Source organism: Ailuropoda melanoleuca, chromosome 20 (genome assembly GCF_002007445.2).
Source record: "Ailuropoda melanoleuca isolate Jingjing chromosome 20, ASM200744v2, whole genome shotgun sequence".
Taxonomy (NCBI): Eukaryota; Metazoa; Chordata; class Mammalia; order Carnivora; family Ursidae; genus Ailuropoda; species Ailuropoda melanoleuca.
Genome location: NC_048237.1, coordinates 10,877,634 through 10,897,202, shown reverse-complemented (window position 1 = coordinate 10,897,202; position 19,569 = coordinate 10,877,634). Strand labels below are relative to the sequence as shown.

The following is a 19,569-nucleotide window of genomic DNA, read 5'->3' as shown; positions in this document are numbered from 1 at the left end:
TGTGCCTCCTCAAAAACTGAGCATTTTTACATGTTAATTTAACCTATCTCTAACCTAGGATAAACTAATAGAAAAGGAGCAAAATAAACTTCAGTTGTTTCACTATTAATGACCTTTGATTCTTTTTATCCTGTGCTTTGAAACTTCCTTCCAGGTTTATAAAATCATTTTTATTAACACCAGTTATCTCAATGTGTTTTAGAAAGAAAAAGAAGAAAATGAATAAACTAAGAGATAAGTAATTTTTATAATTATTTCAAGACTATACATATATGTTATATGAACTTTTCTGAATGTATGTTGTAATTAACAATAAAAAGTAAAAAGAAAACCCATTCCTTTTAGAGATGTAAGAAAAAACCATGAAACTACACAAGGATCAAAATGGACATATTACGTTAGGACTCCAGGTTGGAAAATTAGTGAAGTCATGGAGCTTGAGGGTAACAGAAGCAATTGAAGACAGTAACAACAAAACTTTAAGGACTGACATGTTGTGCCTCCTCAAAAACTGAGCATTTTTACATGTTAATTTAACCTATCTCTAACCTAGGATAAACTAATAGAAAAGGAGCAAAATAAACTTCAGTTGTTTCACTATTAATGACCTTTGATTCTTTTTATCCTGTGCTTTGAAACTTCCTTCCAGGTTTATAAAATCATTTTTATTAACACCAGTTATCTCAATGTGTTTTAAAATTGTAGTCCCCACTATTGCAAGTGCTCTAAAAAAAACAACAACAACAACAACAAAAAAACAGTTTCAGTTTCACCTTTCATTCAATCTGCATGCTTATGTCTCTTTGCTCTTCTCAACTAGCCTCATTATATTAAATTACTAGTAACATGGATTTCTTTTTACTTATTTAGTTATAAGAGGAAATCCTCCCTGACATTCTTTTCTGAGTTATGGCAGAGCACTAAAAATTAATCATTTTAATGCACCTTTTCTTTAAAAATGCTTTTGAAAATAAACATATTTTTGTCTACTCATCTACTAATTCCACTATCTACCATTTATTTTTCATCATCAGACTAGAATTTTTACAACTAGGATCTCGCAAGTCTACAAGACTAATATGAATCTTATTTCACAGATAAGAAAGCTAAGATTCAGAAGTGGCACAGTGGGAAACAAGAAAGCAGACATTCAAGTCCAGCTTCTATAGGTCTTCCATTATCAAAATGGCTTTTTAGTCTGATACAACAAATTCCATCTAAACCTACAAATTCAATTTCAACAAAATCACCAAGTGATATCCAAGGTTGGAACAGGATTTGGTTCAGACTTTTTTTTTTTTTTACTATAATTTCTGTGACACAGTCTGGGCAATATCTCTTCATAAAAACTTTGGGACATTACTGGTACATTTTTTTTCCTAATAAAATACTTATGGTAATCAGCCTCCAAGATGGTTCCCACTAATTCCCGACCTCCTAGTATTTCACACCCCCAGGTAGTTCCCATCCACACTGTACCAGGGTTGGTGTCTGTGTCCAACAGAATATGGCATAACACTTTCAAGGTTCTAAAAGACTGCAGCTTCCATTTAGTCTCTCCTCTTCCTCCCTGCCTCCCTCCTCCTTTCTTTTCCTCCCTTCTCCTCTCTCACTCTCCCCCTTTCCACCTTCCCTCCCTCCCTCTCTCCCATCACTCACTCTGACAAAAGCCAGCTGCCACTATAAGGACACTTAGGCAGCCTAGGGAGAAGTCTGAGGTCAGGACAGAGACTTCCAGCCAACAGCCAGTGAGGAACCGACACCTGCCAAGAACCATGTGAGCTGAGCCATCTTGGAAGCTAAACCCCAGCTCAGCACTTGACTGCAATCTCACGAGAGACCCTGAGCCCAAATCACCCAGGGAAGGCACTCCAAGATTCCTGCCCCTCAGACACTTGTTAGATAGTAAACATTGTCATACAGTGTACTGGTTATAAAAAGCTGTGTGATTTAAAACTTGAAACTGTACCATTCTTAAACTTTATCATTGGATTTAGGAACAAGTAATCTGTAATTATATTTCAAGTATAAAACTGGTAAATTTATTGACGTAATATAGTTTAATCCATATGTAAGACACCAACCTGGATCATCTTGACAATCTGAAGACCAATGGTTCAAATCAAAGCATTTTATGTACATTTACATTATATGACACATACATAAGAATTTTTTTAAATACTGTTTTGTTAGACTTTCACAACTACCATTTCTTTATGCTTCTCTAATTCCACCTTTTAAGACATATAAACTCATCCTCTGGCAGAACAGGCTACCTGATTTACAATAGAGGCTTCTATTAAATCTTCAGCATTTCCTCTACTCATATTGAATTTTAAATGTCTTCCCTGAGATACTTTTTTCACTTCTATTTGCAACACACTGCAAGTACATATGTAACAATAGGATTTTTTTAACTTAAAGAAATAATCAGAATAATGGGAAAAATTCAGCCCATTTCCCATCATATATATGGCACGTCAGATAGGAACGTTGGATCTGGAGCCCAGGAGCCCTGGGCTAGAATCCTGACTATAAAATTTACTAGCTGTGTGACCTTAGGCAATTTACTTAACCTCTCTGTACGGCTGCATCCTCATTTATAAGATGGCAACAGTAACACCTATCCCATAGGGTTGAACAGGGAATGAATAATGCAGAATACATTCTTAGCTCAGAGTCTAGCATATAGCAAGCACTAAATCAATGGATGTTTGTCATTTTTTAGTGTGGTAAAAAGTGAAACGAAGAGCTGCAGAAAATTCCCCAGTTGAGGACAATATTGTTTTGAATATTATCAGTCATTTAGTCCATATTCAATCATTATTTTTATAAGTGTGATCATGTTGGAATATGCGTTTTAGTGAAGGCAAAGTAATTATTCTTTGAATATAATGTTCAGGTGTATCAAGGAAGAACAGACGGTGAAAAATGGAATCTTCTGTTAATGACAGGCGTCTCAGACCTCTCAAACCACAGCTTCTCCCCAGTGTATTTTTCTTTTTGTCTGTAACAATAGCGAGAATCCTAAATACTGAGCGTCAGGATTATTTATGCCATGCAATTTCATATTACTTGGTATTTATAGAGAACTTTAGAATCTATAAAGCATTTGCCCATGCATTATCTCACTGAATTATTTACTGAGTTCTAGTTGAACACGGAATATTAATTTCAAACGTAAAGTTAATTTAAACATTAAAATGGAGAGCCCCATTCTTTCTAACTTCAAAGTTGATCATAGCACTGATGACAGTTTCTGTGTCTTAAATGATTCTTCCAGGGGAAGAGCAAGATGAGCTTGCTGGAAGCTGCAGGCCACCAAGTCAACAAGTATGATTCAAGTCAGTAAGCAGAGATTCTGTACTCCCTCTTCAGTGTCAAGTATGTAAGTCACACCCACTTCATGCCCCCCCACCTTGCAGCCAGCATTTCACTGAGGTAAGAGGAGACCATTCTTTGAAAAAGCTGCAGAACCCAGTTGCAAAGTTTCTTCTTCCACTCTGCAGCAGCCTGACCCATTATCTTTTTTAGCTGCCCATTATTTCAGTTTAAGGCCCTTATCTGCTATCTTCTTTCCACTTGGCAAAGCTCCTCTTATCAAATGTTACTCAGTATTTAAAATCTGGAAGATAGCTAATATGGGGCTTGTTACAGTAAAGAGAAAAGACCTGTTTTGCCATTATTTATTTGCATTCAGGACTGCTTGTGTTTCTAAAGCAACTTCTTTGGCCCAGAAAGTGTCATTTTTATCACTAAATTCTATCTAGACTTTCTTCAGGATCATCATCTACCACTACTAACAATGAGAAAAACCACTGGGTATTCCCCATTTAAGCAACAAATAGCTCTAGGAGGAAAGGAGACAAAGAGGTCTTGAATTAGAAAGAAATATGTACTTTAAAATTGTGGTAAAATGTTCAAAATCATAAGCCATCAGGGAAATTCAAATCAAAACCACACTAAGATACCACCTTACACCAGTTAGAATGGCAAAAATTGACAAGGCCAGGAAACAACAATTGCTGGAGAGGATGTGGAGAAAGGGGATCCCTCCTACATTGTTGGTGGGAATGCAAGTTGGTACAGCCACTCTGGAAAATAGTGTGGAGGTCCCTTAAAAAGTTAAAAATTGAGCTACCCTATGATCCAGCCATTGCACTACTGGGTGTTTACCCCAAAGATACAGACGTAGTGAAGAGAAGGGCCATATGCACCCCAACGTTCATAGCAGCATTGTCCACAATAGCTAACTCGTGGAAGGAGCTCTGAGAAACAAACTGAGGGCTTCAGAGGGGAGGGGGGTGGGGGAATGGGACAGTCTGGTGATGGGTAGTAAGGAGGGCACGTACTGCATGATACACTGGGTGTTATATGCAACTAATGAATCATCGAACTTTACATCAAAAACCAGGGATGTACTGTATGGTGACTAACATAATAAAAAATATTATGATAAGAAAAAAATTGTGGTATAAATTCCTAAACTTTGGTATATTCTTAGATTTCTTATAATGTTAGTAATCTATGTCTTGTTAATGCTCGCACTTAGAACAGTTTCCATTTATAAGCGCAAACTCTTCTCATTGAGATGACGTGCTCATCATTTATTAATGTGTTGTTAAATGGTCTGTCTAGTTCTACCTGTATGATGATGTTATTCCTTGCAGTCTGAAATAAATCAGTAGTGTTTAATAGTTTCAAAATCCAGTTTTAATAACTCAAACAATAAAAACTCAGTCTTTATATTTTTCAATTTCAAACTAATATTAATCAACCAACTCATAGTTTTGGGCATCCTCCACTACAGGTGGGAAGACACTTTTCAAAATATCTCCTCCCCATCGTGGTGCCCTCTCCTCCCTTTAATCCAGTTAAGGCCCTAAACTCAGACACACACACACACAGTTTCTCACAGCAACACACCACTGTACCAAAGTATTTGTTTAAAAAAAAAAAAAAAGCATTCTTGTTTTTCTAATTGCTTCTTTTGACTCCATAACTGCAAACGAAAATTATTTGAGGGGTTTTATATTTGTGTTTCATGATCTAATAAGAGGATTTCAGCTTATGTTCTATTCGGGCAACTGAATATCATATTCTGTTCTGTATTTGAACCTCTGAACCATTCTCAAGTCTTTTACTTTTTACTCACCACTGAAATGTAGCTTTCTAAAATAATTTAAGTGTGACCATGACTGAGTAGAGGAGACTTGGCTCCTCACCCATAAAAGGGATGTAAGATCTCTTCCTCAGAGGGTTTCTGAAGGAATTAAATGAGATAATGTAGCTCTTAGCACACTGCCTGAGATACAGAAAGAATTCTAAGCATTTGCCTTCATCACCATCATGATGATGACAGTGATGGTGAGAATGGAGGGTGTGGCCACGTAAGCTACCTGACAAAACTCACACTAAATAACTGGAAGGCATCCTCCGGTTGAGATATGGAGCAATTTATCACAACGGCCTTACAGAGATTCAGTATAAGAGAGAGCAGAACCAATGTAAGCCGGCAGTACTACAATCAGATACGAATTCGCGTTTTTCAGAGACATGTTACTAGGTTTCAAATTACTGGTAAAATGTTACTTTGGGTTGTAAATATTTGTCTCTATAATGGAAATAGACACAAAATATATTCAAGTTTAAAAATGTTTATTTCAAGAACTGCCATGAAATTACCATTTACGTGGGGAATTAAGCAGCACAAACATTTCTCTAAATAATTCCAGAGGTTGGTGAACATGTTTACACACATATGCTGGGAAAACACAGTAAACCAAAACATGAGACACTGCACTTGTGGTTCTTAGGGTTAAACTGAGCTGTCTCACTGCAGGTTTTCATCTCCTACTATGTCTTAAAGAATCATTGTTAAGTTTTACGTAACTTTCCTTTTTCCTAACTCCACATTAAACACATAAGTATACGTGTTGTATGAATAAAATGTATGGGTGAGAAAGGATTTTATTCTATATTAAGGGACCCGAATAATGTTTCAAGACCCAAACAATGTATGACTACATTTGACTAACTGATAGAGTAATGAGGAAAAGCCATTTTTATTATTTTGGAATTAATAAAAGCTACAATAGTGCATAGAGTAACTGCCCCCCCCCAAAAAAAAAGTCTATAACTTGACATTCCATTGTGGTGTTCCTGGTGATTTGTCTAGGAAGATCTCTCAGTCAGCCACCATTAGGGCACAAGAAAAGATCTGTCTCTTTAGTTTCCATTTGTGTTTAAATTGGTTCTTTTTATATTAACACAGAATTTTACTTTTATTTTTCTCATGTTCCAAGAAATATATAAGGCTATAAACATGTAATATGCTATGGCTTCTCCATGGCTACTGTAATAAATAATGTCTTTCCTGCTTCTCTCCTAAACTCATTACATGAGTTTGGTGATGACTGTAAAGAATATTTAAGTCAATGGAAAAAAAAAAACCCTATATAAATACAAGGAAAGCATGAAAGTAAGAAAACCTTCTTGGATGATCTTCCTTTTAAAGTTCCTCCGTGTGTTTGAGGACCACATTATAACCAATATGTCCCCTTCCTTTCCAAAGCCCCCTGACACATAGTTAGAAGGAGAGGAAAAGATATAGATTCTGCCTAGTTCAACAATTAACCATAACTCACAAAAGATGTAAATGAAAACTCCCATAAAACATCATACATGGTGTGTCCCTTAGATCCCTTAAGTAATGGTCATAGAATGCTTATGCCGGTTTCCATAAGCTACCTGCCTTCAGTCCACATATCCCCTTTTCGCGGAGTATACTTGAGCTTAGAAAGACTATAGACTGTAGCACTGCATTATACTTAGTACTTGATAAATTCAGAAAAGAGGATCTTTTCCTCAATAAACCTGAAGAAACTTAGGAATTTCACACAAAGAGGTGACGCTGTTATTGAGAGACTGAAGCATGCTCAACACTTCAAAAACAGCACCATCTGCATCTTCATGGGGCTCTCCCTAAATGGGTTTGCCCTTTCACTATTACGATCATAATTCAGTCTATGCCTACCAGAAATCTTAACATGTTTCATGCAAACTACAGATTTCATGAAAGAAGTCTAAAAATGGCAAAATGACAATAGAATCAAAGTACACTAAATATTTGCTTATGTAAATATAAACATAATTTTCTAAAAGGTTAGCTTATTGCAACTGTCCAATCTTAGCACCAGGCTCAAGGTGATTACTCATCTTTGGAGTCTTTATGTTAACTACAGTTAAAGTGCGCATGTACAAACACACACATACACACACACATACATACACACACATTAAATAGCAAGCATCCCGTCAAAAATCAGGCCAGGTCTAGGAATAAAGGATCTGTGGTTCCTGGGGAATAAGAAGCAAAAGTTTAGGAACATAAAAACAGGAGGTATCCAAGAATCAGTCAAAATAAGCAGTGTATCTGGAAACCAGAAGGTCAAAAGAGATATCAGAAAGTCAAGACAAATTTCAATGGTCAAGGCAGTCAAGAGTCTCTGTATCAATAGCATGACAGAGCAAGATAACAGAATCACCATCAACATGCTGTCATGAGCTTGTTCTGGGGCTACTTTTCCTACCCATCTATTTATTTATTTACCACTCACTCATCTGGACATATAATATATACTGGATACATACTATGTGCTAAATTTCAGGTCCCTTTGAGCTTGAGGTGCCCACACAACTGAATGGCTGTGCCCAATACACAGCTGTGTATATGGGTTTAGAGATCAGGAGAGATCCTGGTTGAACATGAATAACTGCTGTGTTGTCAGCATCTCTGTTTCCTTTTATGAGGCCATGGGCACATATGGCAGATTCCTATAAGGAGTACAGAATGAGGTGAGTAGACAATGAGGCTAGAACTCTGAACAACAAACAGAAAGCTGGGAAGAGTATCAGAAAAGCACAGCATCACAGACTTCAAGGGAACAGAGTGTCTCCAAAAGTTAGGGGTGACCAGTAGTGTCAAATGCTGTCAATAGATTATGGAGGCAAAGACTGAAAGTGTCCATTGGTAGAAGCTCACCTCAGGTTTGGAGGTATACAAGAAAGCAAAACACAGTGGGCCAAGAAAAACTGAAGGTAACGGCAGGTTCGTGGGGGTGAGGAAGAACGTATTAACATTTCTGGAAGCATTCAGTTATTTGGGGGGAGGAGAACTGTCATTTTAAAGAATTTATAAGATAACAAGAAATAAAAATCAAAGTAGAGAATATAAACCTCTGAAAATGAAAACAAATTTGAAAATGGAAAGGCTCTGCTCAACTTTAAGGGAACTGCAGTATGTTTAAGGAAATGTTGAGTGAGTCTGAGATAAAGGAGAACAGCAAAAAGAGAGGACAGAATGTGCAGCTAAGCCAAACGTCCCTGTGCTGAGCTAGGAGTGGGAAGCAGGAGTGTAACCACAATGATTCAAAAGCCACGGGTACCACATTTAGACATACCACATTCTCTATAAAATCAGAGAAAATGAGAACTTCCCTAAGCCTATAATGCTTATCGCGATATTACCACCAAATCCGGCATTAAGAAGTGCACATTCCCCAAACTGACAGACAGAAGTCAGTCCAAAGGAGGAGGGAGTGACTTGGTGAAACAAAACTGAAATTCCTGCAGCTTTCAAAATTTCTACAAGACGCAAATGCAATATAAATACCTAGAATAGAAAATGAATGCTTATAATGAGCAACACTTAAAGATATCAAACATGAAATTAACGAAGTAACAAATTCGAATGTTTAGAAAATTAAGATACCATGGCAGAGCTTATTATTAGTATGTGTCTGACACAAAATAATAATACACTAAGCAATAACTGTTAAATATTACTATTAAAACTGTAAGGCATATGTGTAGTTGCTCAGATTTTCCAAGAAAAGCACAATCCAGAGATTGTCTGTCTATGTCTGTTTGTTTGTTTCAGAAGAAATCAGTCTTCCCTAATAGATATTGGATAGAAGACCACTTTCATTTAGAGCTGGGAAGCCAGAGTGGATATGGACAAAATAAATAAAATCATCATCCTGCCAGGACACCACACCAAATAGTCATGCATGGTTGTATGTGTTTGGGCAACTCAGTGCTCTCTTAGGGCAAAGAGGAAAGTTTTTGCCCATTACACTGACTTTTCATTATTAACACTGAACAGAATCTCTAACTGTGTTACAGGGTAGGGCTCTGTTTCTATTTGCATCAGATGTGTGTGTATGCATGCATGCGTGTGTGTGTGTGTGTGTGTGTGTGTTTGAACATATTTAAGTATATACATCAACATGTCAGATGTTATTTTGGTTTCAGAGAACTAGATGTGTTTCTTTACCAGTATATTAATAAATTTGTAGATAATTTCATTCCAAAAATTATTCAAGAGATATATCAGTGTATCTGAATATGGATCATATGCATTAAAGACAAAATTTAGTGACTACAGGTAATAAACATTGGAGAAAGTGAGCAATGTTCAGAGTAAAGAGAGAAAGGAATAAGTATATTTGAACTACTGATCCATTCTTTCCCTAGAGTCATTATTTCATTTCTTTATATATATTAAGTTCAAGCAAGTTTATCAAGTTTTATCCCTCTACTGGTTTGTATGAAAGTAACAGTGTTCACTACTATTATTCAATCATGGTAAAGAGCTAAAGTAATCATGGTTACTCAGTGTATCCTTACAGGAGATTTTCTGTGCAAAGATTTTTGTTATAGATACTATGTACACAAGGCCACATGATGACTGAACCAGGCTATTAGAGGAGAGATCCCTAGAAAAATATCAATTCTTTTTGTAACCTCTTCTATTTTACATGATTGAATTTTTAAATTTTGGTCTAATTAACTTAAATTATTATAGGTACAATTTTGTGAAATATAGAATAGAATTCACATTTTATGAGATTATAACAATAAAATGGGTTTAATATCATTCTAATTGGAAATATTCCATTGTTCCAGAATTCATTTATCTGGTAGTATCATTTGGAGATAAAGAAACTATCAGTGGTATATTAGGTTCTAATTAAAATTTTCTTGGTTTCACGGTTAATGGAGAGTTGTGACACATCTTAAACTTAAAATCATTCTCCGTAGAGTTATAGAAGTGTAATCTTCAGGGAATGCAGACCAAACAATGTAAATAATTCAGCTTTGAAATTTTAGAATACAATAGAAATTTCTAAACATTGGTAAAATATTCATAATTGTAAAATACTTAATTTTCCCTATTAGTTTTTTTTTAGATCAGAGATCATGAGGTATGCAAGTACAGTTGTAGGTTTTTGACAAATATGGGGACTCCCTGGGATGAAATGCAAATATGAAGTAGGCATAATTAGAACTGGCACTCATTCCTTCATTCATTAACTCTGTTTCAGGGATGTGTTTCACCCCTTGGCATGCACAAGGGGGGACAATGATTTCTCCCCTTTCAAAGAAGTCACAATCTATGTAGAAAGACAAGTACGCAAGAAACTATAATTTATTTCTTCATTATCCATCATTTGGCTAATGGTCCTTTATACCGGTTATGGATATTTAGAATTTTAACAATAGATTCTGATGATGAATTTGGTCTCAACAGAAGGACAATTTCTCTATTCCATTGTCACTTCCTCAAGAGCATCTTCCAGTTTGATATTTTAGCATGATCTCCAGATATTTTACAGACATTCATGTAAATATCCCCATTGCAAAGAACAATTACAGAATGTATCCAATAGAGAATATTTGGGCCAAAGTGGTCTTGTGAGCTATTAGATCATGTTTTGATTATTAAATTATAGTATCATGGTACTGTTAAATCCTATGGGATAAAAATGAGGCTGAAAGACTGGAAAATGGGAAAACAAAGTGCCAAGTCACTGGGCATTGATTGAAGGTGACCTTCTAATTTATAATGCATAAGAACTGAGCAGAAGCCACAGTCATTTTAACCAAATCTCTAAAGTGAGCTATATCAACAAATTACAGTATATACAAAAGTGCAATGCTATGCATAAGATAGGGATACATTATGACCCATGCCACCATAACTCACAACATGTAAATCTATTCACAGCGGAATGTTATAAAAACTGTGCGGGAAATAGAACTGCAGATTATAACTTGCTAAACAAGATCATAATTTCCTTATAACAATCTTTAATGTACTGTCTTACCACAAAGCTAGGTGTGACCTGAAAACCTTTGGTTGACTTGTTTATGTTGTCATTGTAATCATTAGTTTTACAGATATGGTTACTACAAAATCAGAAATAAGGGGATGATTTAGTATAATGTGGGGGTGCAAAAAGATTCAATACCTACATGTCCATGGCAGGTATTAAAAGTCAATGTGTAAGAAGGGACCTATAGCGTCAGCTGGGACCATTTGGGGTAAGGACTCAGGTACAGGTAAGGGAAAAACATTATGAGGAAGGAAGGTGATGTGGGAAAATGGAAAAGCCCCAGAAGAAAGAAGAAAAAATAGAAAACAATTCTTCAAGAGTCAGAAGGAAGCCAGAAAGGTCAGAGAATGTGACCTCTATCAGGTAGTAAGTCAACAGACTGAGGCTTGAACCCAGTTCCAAATCCTTACTGTGACCTTAACTACACAGTAGAGATATTGACAGAACCTATCTTACTGAGCTAGGGAGAAACTTAAATGATATAATGCAGACACAACATGACCCCTCAACAAGTTAAAATTTATGGATAAATAGAACAAACCAGGAAGAGACCATACTTACAAAACAGGACAAAAATCAACCGTGATAAAATATAAGTCAGGAGAATATTAATATATTAACAATATGAGGACCTGTCCCCTACTGAATCAACTAAACCTATATAAGCTTGATGTACTCCATCATATGCAATTTTGGAAAGCTTACATATTTGGAATCTTTGTCATCTTCTCTCAAATAGTTGACTTCGTGTTGCATTAAGCTCAAAGAAACTTGAAACACCAGAACAATTACATCACTACATCCTCTCATCCTTCTAAATAATCACTGTAACAAAGATGCAGACAGCTGAGAGACAGGTCTCTTGCATTTCCACACACCTTTCAGGCAAGGCACTAACCATCCTTTGTACCAGACTATCTATTCAAGTTTCTTTGTATAGAGGACATCCTTGGAGTTTAGAGCTGGTGCTTCTCCCTCCAGAGCAAAGGGAAGACATATTTACTGTCCATTCTAAAAAATTCAGGTTCCCTAAGTTCAGAGTTCCTCTTGTAACAAACCTACCACACACATGTACAGGTATTCTGCATCCTCTTTGTAGGAACTGAGGATCAGAGAATTGCCTCAAATCCTGATACACTTACTATTGCTAAAGCTGTCATAAACTTTTCTGTCTCCAATCCAAGGATAATGCATCTCCTACCAATATCCATTAAATTGTGGCGGGCTAACTTACTAGTTTGCAAGTGGGGTAAAATCTCAGGCTCTTCACAATTCTTGACACAATTTTTTCAGGGAAAATATACCCCCTTAAGTAACTGATAAAAATGTATGACTATGCCATTTCAGGAGACTCTTCGGATCCCCTGAAGCCCATTTACCGACTGCTATAACACTGATGGACCAAGGGTTTAAAAATCCCTCTGTTAAGTCAGGAGAGGCTACACTCAGTCAGAGTTTATCAAAAGTCTTCATGACCATGTAGGGAACAGATGCTGTTGGCAAATGAATAACAGCAAAATACAGCTAGCTGGTAATGTCTGCCCTTGGAACAGGACTTGGTAAGTGAGCCTGACTACAGAAGAAGTGGGACAGGGACTGGATCTTGTCGAGTCCGTTGTTTGGTTCAACCCAACTCTAAAGATTTGACGTGGATTCCTTTCTACAAAAACCTCTACAGCCATCTATAAGTCCCACACTTAAATCCTACTTCAGCACTGAGCAGACACTTCAAACCTTAAAGTCACAACATACCACCCCGTTCGCAATTTCTTTCCTTGATGGTAGCTCTGTCCCACAGTGAGAGACTTTTAACTAGATTTTTAAAAAAAATGTTACCAATGAAAATATGTACAGCACATGTGTTTAACCCAGATCATGATATCTGCCCATTTTTATACTCAATCATGTGAGAAAATTAATGTATCATTTCTAAAACAATGTCACTATGAGATAGAAAATTTTCAGAAGAGGAATTTCAAAATGTTGACTGAAGTATCTCTTGGGAAAGGGTATATATGTGTGATGTAGAGAGACAGGCAAGGGCACATTGAAGATTCTCCATGTTCTAATAAACTAAAATTTTGGTATTATTGACTCCTTTTAAAAAATGAAAATAGCTCCATTCCTTAATGTAAATTGTTCTAATCAGATTGTCTCCTAACACTTAGCCAACATCAGCTTTGAGAAAGTACAATCTTGATGCAAGAAGAGGGAAAGACAGGACTTACAGAAGTCCAGTCTGTACTATGCTATGCTTTGTTTATTTTCCTGGGTGTTTTCATAAAAGAAAAATGGAAAATTATCTTGTGAGGAACACAGTGTTTTTAGGAAAAAATATTTTTATCAGTGGTGTTATCACTGATAATTAAGTATAAAATAGGTTTAGGGGATAAAATACTCTTAAATCTACAGATAATAGAATATAGGCATTATATATAGAGAGAGAAATTAGGCAAAAATGTTAATTATCTCATAAGAATATACTTGCAGTACCTATTAATGTCATTAATTAGAAACTTTCAAAGGAAACAAATGACTAAATGATACATGTATTTAAAAAGTCTTTAATTCATTAGAAGACATCTTATCCAATCATAAATATTTAAATCTGTCTATACTACAAACAGTAAATCAGTTCACCTTTATAAGTAAGGAAGAAGAATTAGAAGAACGCTCCTTTGAAAAACAAGGTTAGAGGGGTGCCTGGGTGGCTCAGTTGGTTAAGTTAAGCATCTGCCTTCAGTTCAGGTCATGATCCCAGGGTCCTGGAATCAAGCCCCAGGTCGGGCTCCCTGCTCAGCTCGGAGTCTGCTTCTCCCTCCGCCCCTCCACCTGCTCGTGCTCACGCTCTCTCTCTCTCTCAAATAAATAAATAAATATCTTTAAAACTGTTTTTGAAAAAAAGAAAACAAGGTCAGACAAAAAGAAATAATTGTTGTCATTTGGGCAAATAACTCACTACAGAAATTTATTCCTTTATAAATGTTTTAGGAACACACAAAATTTTCAGAGATTAGTTACTCCCCTAACTGTTCACCTGTCCATCAAACATTACATTGTTAACTTCCTTCTTTGTGATATATCATCTGGTTTTCAAATATTTCCAGAGTTGTTCTACCATCTCAATTGAATTTAACCAACAAATGTATTTATCTCTAAACACTTGTAGAGCTTTTCTTTAGTGCTACCTTGAGTCCTGCACATAATATGTCACTTTAAAATATAATTTAATATAGCCTATAGCTTCCACTGCAATGTCTCTCTGGACATTCTTGCAATAAAAAGTTTCCGTTCAAAGATGTTTTTGTGGAAGAAAAATATTTAAATTTCCAATATTGTATTGAAACCTGCATAACAAGCTTTGCATTTGATCTAAAAACTTGAATAGTTTTATAAATAAAGAGTATTTGTAAATACTAATACCAGTAGGAAAAAAAAAAAAAAAAGAACCACCACAGACCTCAACTCATTATTTTGTATCATATATCCAAATAATTCAAATCATGTAGTCACAGATTTTTGTAGCTGGAAGGAAATGTTAGCAATTAGATATACTAATGAAGAAACTAAGGCTCTAAATGGTTAAAGGACCTGTGTAGAGAACAACTTCCTATAAAGATAATGAAAGACCAAAACCAATGACCAGGATTTAGGCCATTACCCCCTGTTCTACCAGCACAAATCAGCAAGTGACCCATGGTACTTCACGTTGTCCTGCCCTGACAATCTCGATATCCATGCGCCCTCGTGTTAAGTATACATCTTTTACCAAGGGAAGAAATTCTCCTTGCTTTCTGCCTGCCATTTGTTGTAGACCAAAGTCCATACCCACTGGTCCAGCTGTACTTTAGAGCTCTCTACTGATTTACACTCTAACGTATTTTAGTAGCTGTTTAAATATCCTGATCCAGGGATGTTGCAGGATTACTATTACGGTTAATTCTTTTTTTTTTTAATCTTAAACTCATTTTATTATTTTTTTTGTTTTTGTTTTTTATTATGTTAGTCACCATACTGTACATGCTTAGTTTTTGATGTACTGTTTCATGATTCATTGTTTGCGTATAACACCCAGTGCTCCATGCAATGCATGCCCTCCTTAATATCCATCACTGGCCTATCCCAATCCCCCACCCCCCGAAGCCCTCAGTTTGTTTCCCAGAGTCCGTAGTCATATTACAGTTAATTCTTACAATATACAAAACCACATTAGCTGGAGGACGGTGCTTCTGTCATTAAAAAGGCTATGCCCCAATCATTTTTTAAGTTTCTATGCAGCTACACAAATACTATGCAGAAACAGGCCTTGGGAAACTCTTAATTTCTGAAGACAAATAAAAAGATGTGCAACAGTTCTTTCTTTTTGCTAAAAATGTTCTAGCTTGTTAGTGGTTGTTTGTGTCAAATCCGAAATGACTGCCAAAAGACACATCTAACTTTTTACAGCTATCAGCTTCCCTACATGAATGGGAAGGAACCATTTTATTTTTTAAATGATTCTGATTTTCTTGTCCTAAAACAACAACAAAATAACGTATGAGATTAAACCCTAAGTATGAAACCGTGTACAAAAGGAGTATAGGTTGTGGAAAAATATGCCATCATAATGTCTTCTGCTGTCTGTATTGCTAACTATAACTCTTGCATATATAATTCCATTATACTTTTATAATTCAGGGTTTTGAAAATGCTTTTGAACCATTAATATATTTTCCTGGTTAAAATTCTTTGAGATGTTCTTAACAAGAGTCTTAGATAATGAATTTGGGCAAACTCTGGAACAGTCTTTACAGTATTATCATTCTCATTAATTTTCAGAACTACCCACTGTGTTGAGATGATTGTCATGGGCCTAAGACTTCAATTTGGCTAAATATTTTTGCATATATTTCAACATATAAGTAACTAACAGATGTTTAAATGTTAAGTTCATATGGAAGAAATGGTTAAATGTGTTTACTCTAATCTCATGATTTCTTTGCAACACTAATTCTTATTTGACTATTTCTTTATGTATTTCACAATTTCCTCTATGCTTTGATCTACAATGGGCCAATAATTCCAAAATCTCTTCAAAGATAACAAAACAGTCCTTTAAAAGATTCTGGAATTTAAGCCATTTATGCATGTATAATATTTAATATATGTAGCATCACTAGTTTTTTTGAGAGAAAACCTTAAATAGTAACTCAAACATTATTTTTATAAAATATGCCGAGTTCATATAAAGCCAAGGACTACACTTTTTTTTTTTAGTTCTTTTATTTTTACAGAAAGAGAGTTTTCCATTTATATTCTTATTTGGCTTTAGCAACCTGATATATGATACTGCCCTAACCTGCCAGAAAAAGATGGGTAGGAAGCTAAAAACAATATTACTTTTAAGAGAGTTAATGCAGCACATAGTTCCATACTTTCATCCGGTTTATTATTTTTTTCTTTGCCTTTTTGGTTATCTCTGAAGACTGCTTCTGTTTCCATTGTTTCATCCTTCAGCATTCACATATCAGAGCAATAAGTATTTCATTACTGGTTTATCTGTCCAGAGGCTTGAGAAGCGGTAACAATTAACCCTCCCTTCACAGTGATTGATACAGGCTTTGCTTTCAATTTGTTCCACTACACAGATCATGAAATTCTGAATGCAATCATCCTCATTGACCTACACTTTCAAACACGCGGCTACAATGAGACGAAAGTAATTATTAAAAGGAACACTGGACTACTGAGATCTGAAACAAAGTCTTTAAAAAATCTGTGAGATGACCTTTGGTGAAATTGGCAAATTTTGATGTTAAGGAAAATGATAGCTTTGGGTCCCTGTCTGGAAATATTCAATGCAAGCTGATCAATGTATATTATGGTGATTGCACTGACTACAGTATGTACTCAGAAAATGCAGAAAGCCATTTTAGAACTGTTACAAACAAGAGTTAAACTGTTAACATTATAGCTTAATATAAATTTTTTTCAAGGAAATTAAACCTCCTGATTTGTGTATAAAGAACAAATAGTGACTATAGCAAAGACTGAAGGTTGGAAGAGCAATAGCTTCACTTTGTAAGAAGAGTTGCATACCTGAGTCCTACATCTTCCCTCTCCCCCTCCCTTTAGATGAAGATTCACAGTAAGAAATGAATACATTTTTCACAAAGTCTGAAAAATAGCTTCAAATAAATATTAATCTACTGCAATCGATATATATGAGGGATGGAGAGGGGCTAGCAGGAGTGGTGACTACAGAACTATATTAAAACAAGGGTTGCAGTTAAAGAAAATCAGGGCGGAAAGCAAGGCAGCAGGCCTGAGGCTCTAATCACAGAACAGAGTGATGGAGATGAACCAATACTGCATGGATTAGCAATGAATTATTTTGAACCGTAATCATATGCCTGCACAGAAGAGAGGCAAAAACTAGCCATTACTCATAAACTGATCTGCTGATTTCTTGGGGGGGCGGGTGAGAATAAATTCATATGCTAAACTAACTCAGAATAATGAAAACCGAAAGATGTGGTTACACTTCAAGTAACATTCTATTTTTAATGTCTGCCACATACCACACAATATAGGGCGTTTAAAATATAAACTATCAAGCGCTTAGATTCGAGTGGGATTAAGCCCACCATTTCTTCTAAGGTTAGGATGTGATATAGCCACTCTACTCTCTATTCTTCATTGGCCAGTAAAACTGTTTCTGGATAACTTTAACATGCCCAAATATAAAATTGTTGAGTATTTGGTTAAAAAGAAGCAACAGCATTCAAGAAATTAATTTCCTTTGGATCACCTAAAAAATCATACCAAATGAAGATTCAATTGTTAGAACTAATTTTGTTAGGAAGAAAAAAAAAATCAAAACTGCTGGTAGAAGAGATTCCTGAGATTCTTATGAACAGACTGTTTAAATGAAGAGCACTTTAATCAGTAGAGGAATCCTCACGTTTCTAATGTCTTGCTGTGCATTCTGCAGGTTATAGTAGCAGCTGGTAGAGGTCATATATCTTTTGTGAGCATCCCAAAAAGGCTCACTGCCAGACTGTTAAATTATGAATAAGCAATGAACAAAAGAATGCAGATACGGTGGTGACAAGATAATCCAAGCAAATTTATCTATGACAAATTTCACAGGATTAACAAATTACATTTACACAGAACAATAAAAATGTGTAAAAAAAAAATGACGAGCCTACTTTTCCTTACAGCATTAGGAAAACAAAAAAGTCACCAATTCACTGCATATATGTAAATTTAACTCGATCTAAAGTAAGACATTTATAATATGTTCAAGATATCTTTGTAACATTTTTGCATTTTAGGTAGATATAATACAAACATGGTAGATCTGATTTATATTTTATATATAAGTTATGTTGTAAACAGTATACATGTAGGTTTTACATATAAATCATGCTGAGTATACAGAATCTTGTGCAATAAAAAAAATTCCATTCATATTGAATAGAATATATGTGTTTTTCAGATATAGATTCTGAGGAATAAATTATTTTTATAGGAAAAAAACTCCCTCAATCAGTGCAGTACATATTAGTAACTAAAATACTCTTATCCTTTGATGTCTCCATTTTCTAGAACCAGAGAGGTTCTGCAAACAGCGTCAATCAGTCCATCTGTCCCTACCAAAATACTGCACTCTTTCTGAGCAAAGTGCTCCTGGATGAAGTTCAGAACTAGTATCCTTTTCTGTAGTGTTGCCATGGCGGAAAGTAAAATTCGTAGATTGGAGGGTAAGAGGATGCCGATTTGAGCTATATTCACATAAAGATGACCCTTAATCCGACATTACTATTTTTCTTTATAATAAAATTCTTGTTATAAATCTTACAAATGAAAGAGCCCCCGTCTATCAGAAGTAATGGGATATAACTGAAATGACCTATGATTCCATAAAGTGGTCTTAAAATGCTATGTGGCACTACTTTCAAAAATATGTGATGAAGATTTAAGCTTTAACGTTATATATAACCTAGGTACCCAAGTCAGAGCCCTTTAATTCTGCATTAGCATTCCGATGATAATAAAATACTGTAATCAGAAGTAATTTCTTTTAAGATGATCTGAATGCTATTTTGAATTTTGTAGGCTATTTTTCACTTATACTTCCTATTGACTGCTGCTTTTTATCTTCAATATTTTAGCAAAACATCTCTCTAAATGAGCCCTTTCCAACATTTTATAAGGCAACCTATTCTTTATGTAAATAAGAGATTTTCTGAATGTAAAAGTGAATGTTTTATTAAAATACACAACAAAATACCCAGCTCTTTCAACCAGAAATACTAAAGCACTGCTTATCTACTCCTTTCAAGGTCTGGAATTCCTACTATATACCTTTTTTTTTTTTTTTTTTTTTTTTTTTTTTTTTTTT

The 19,569-nt window shown here is 35.4% G+C and overlaps 1 protein-coding gene across 1 annotated transcript in view; it reads right to left on the bottom strand.

Annotated features, from left to right (window-relative positions):
• NPAS3 (neuronal PAS domain protein 3) overlaps window positions 1–19,569 on the bottom strand; it is an 891,598-nt gene that overhangs the window by 858,599 nt on the left and 13,430 nt on the right.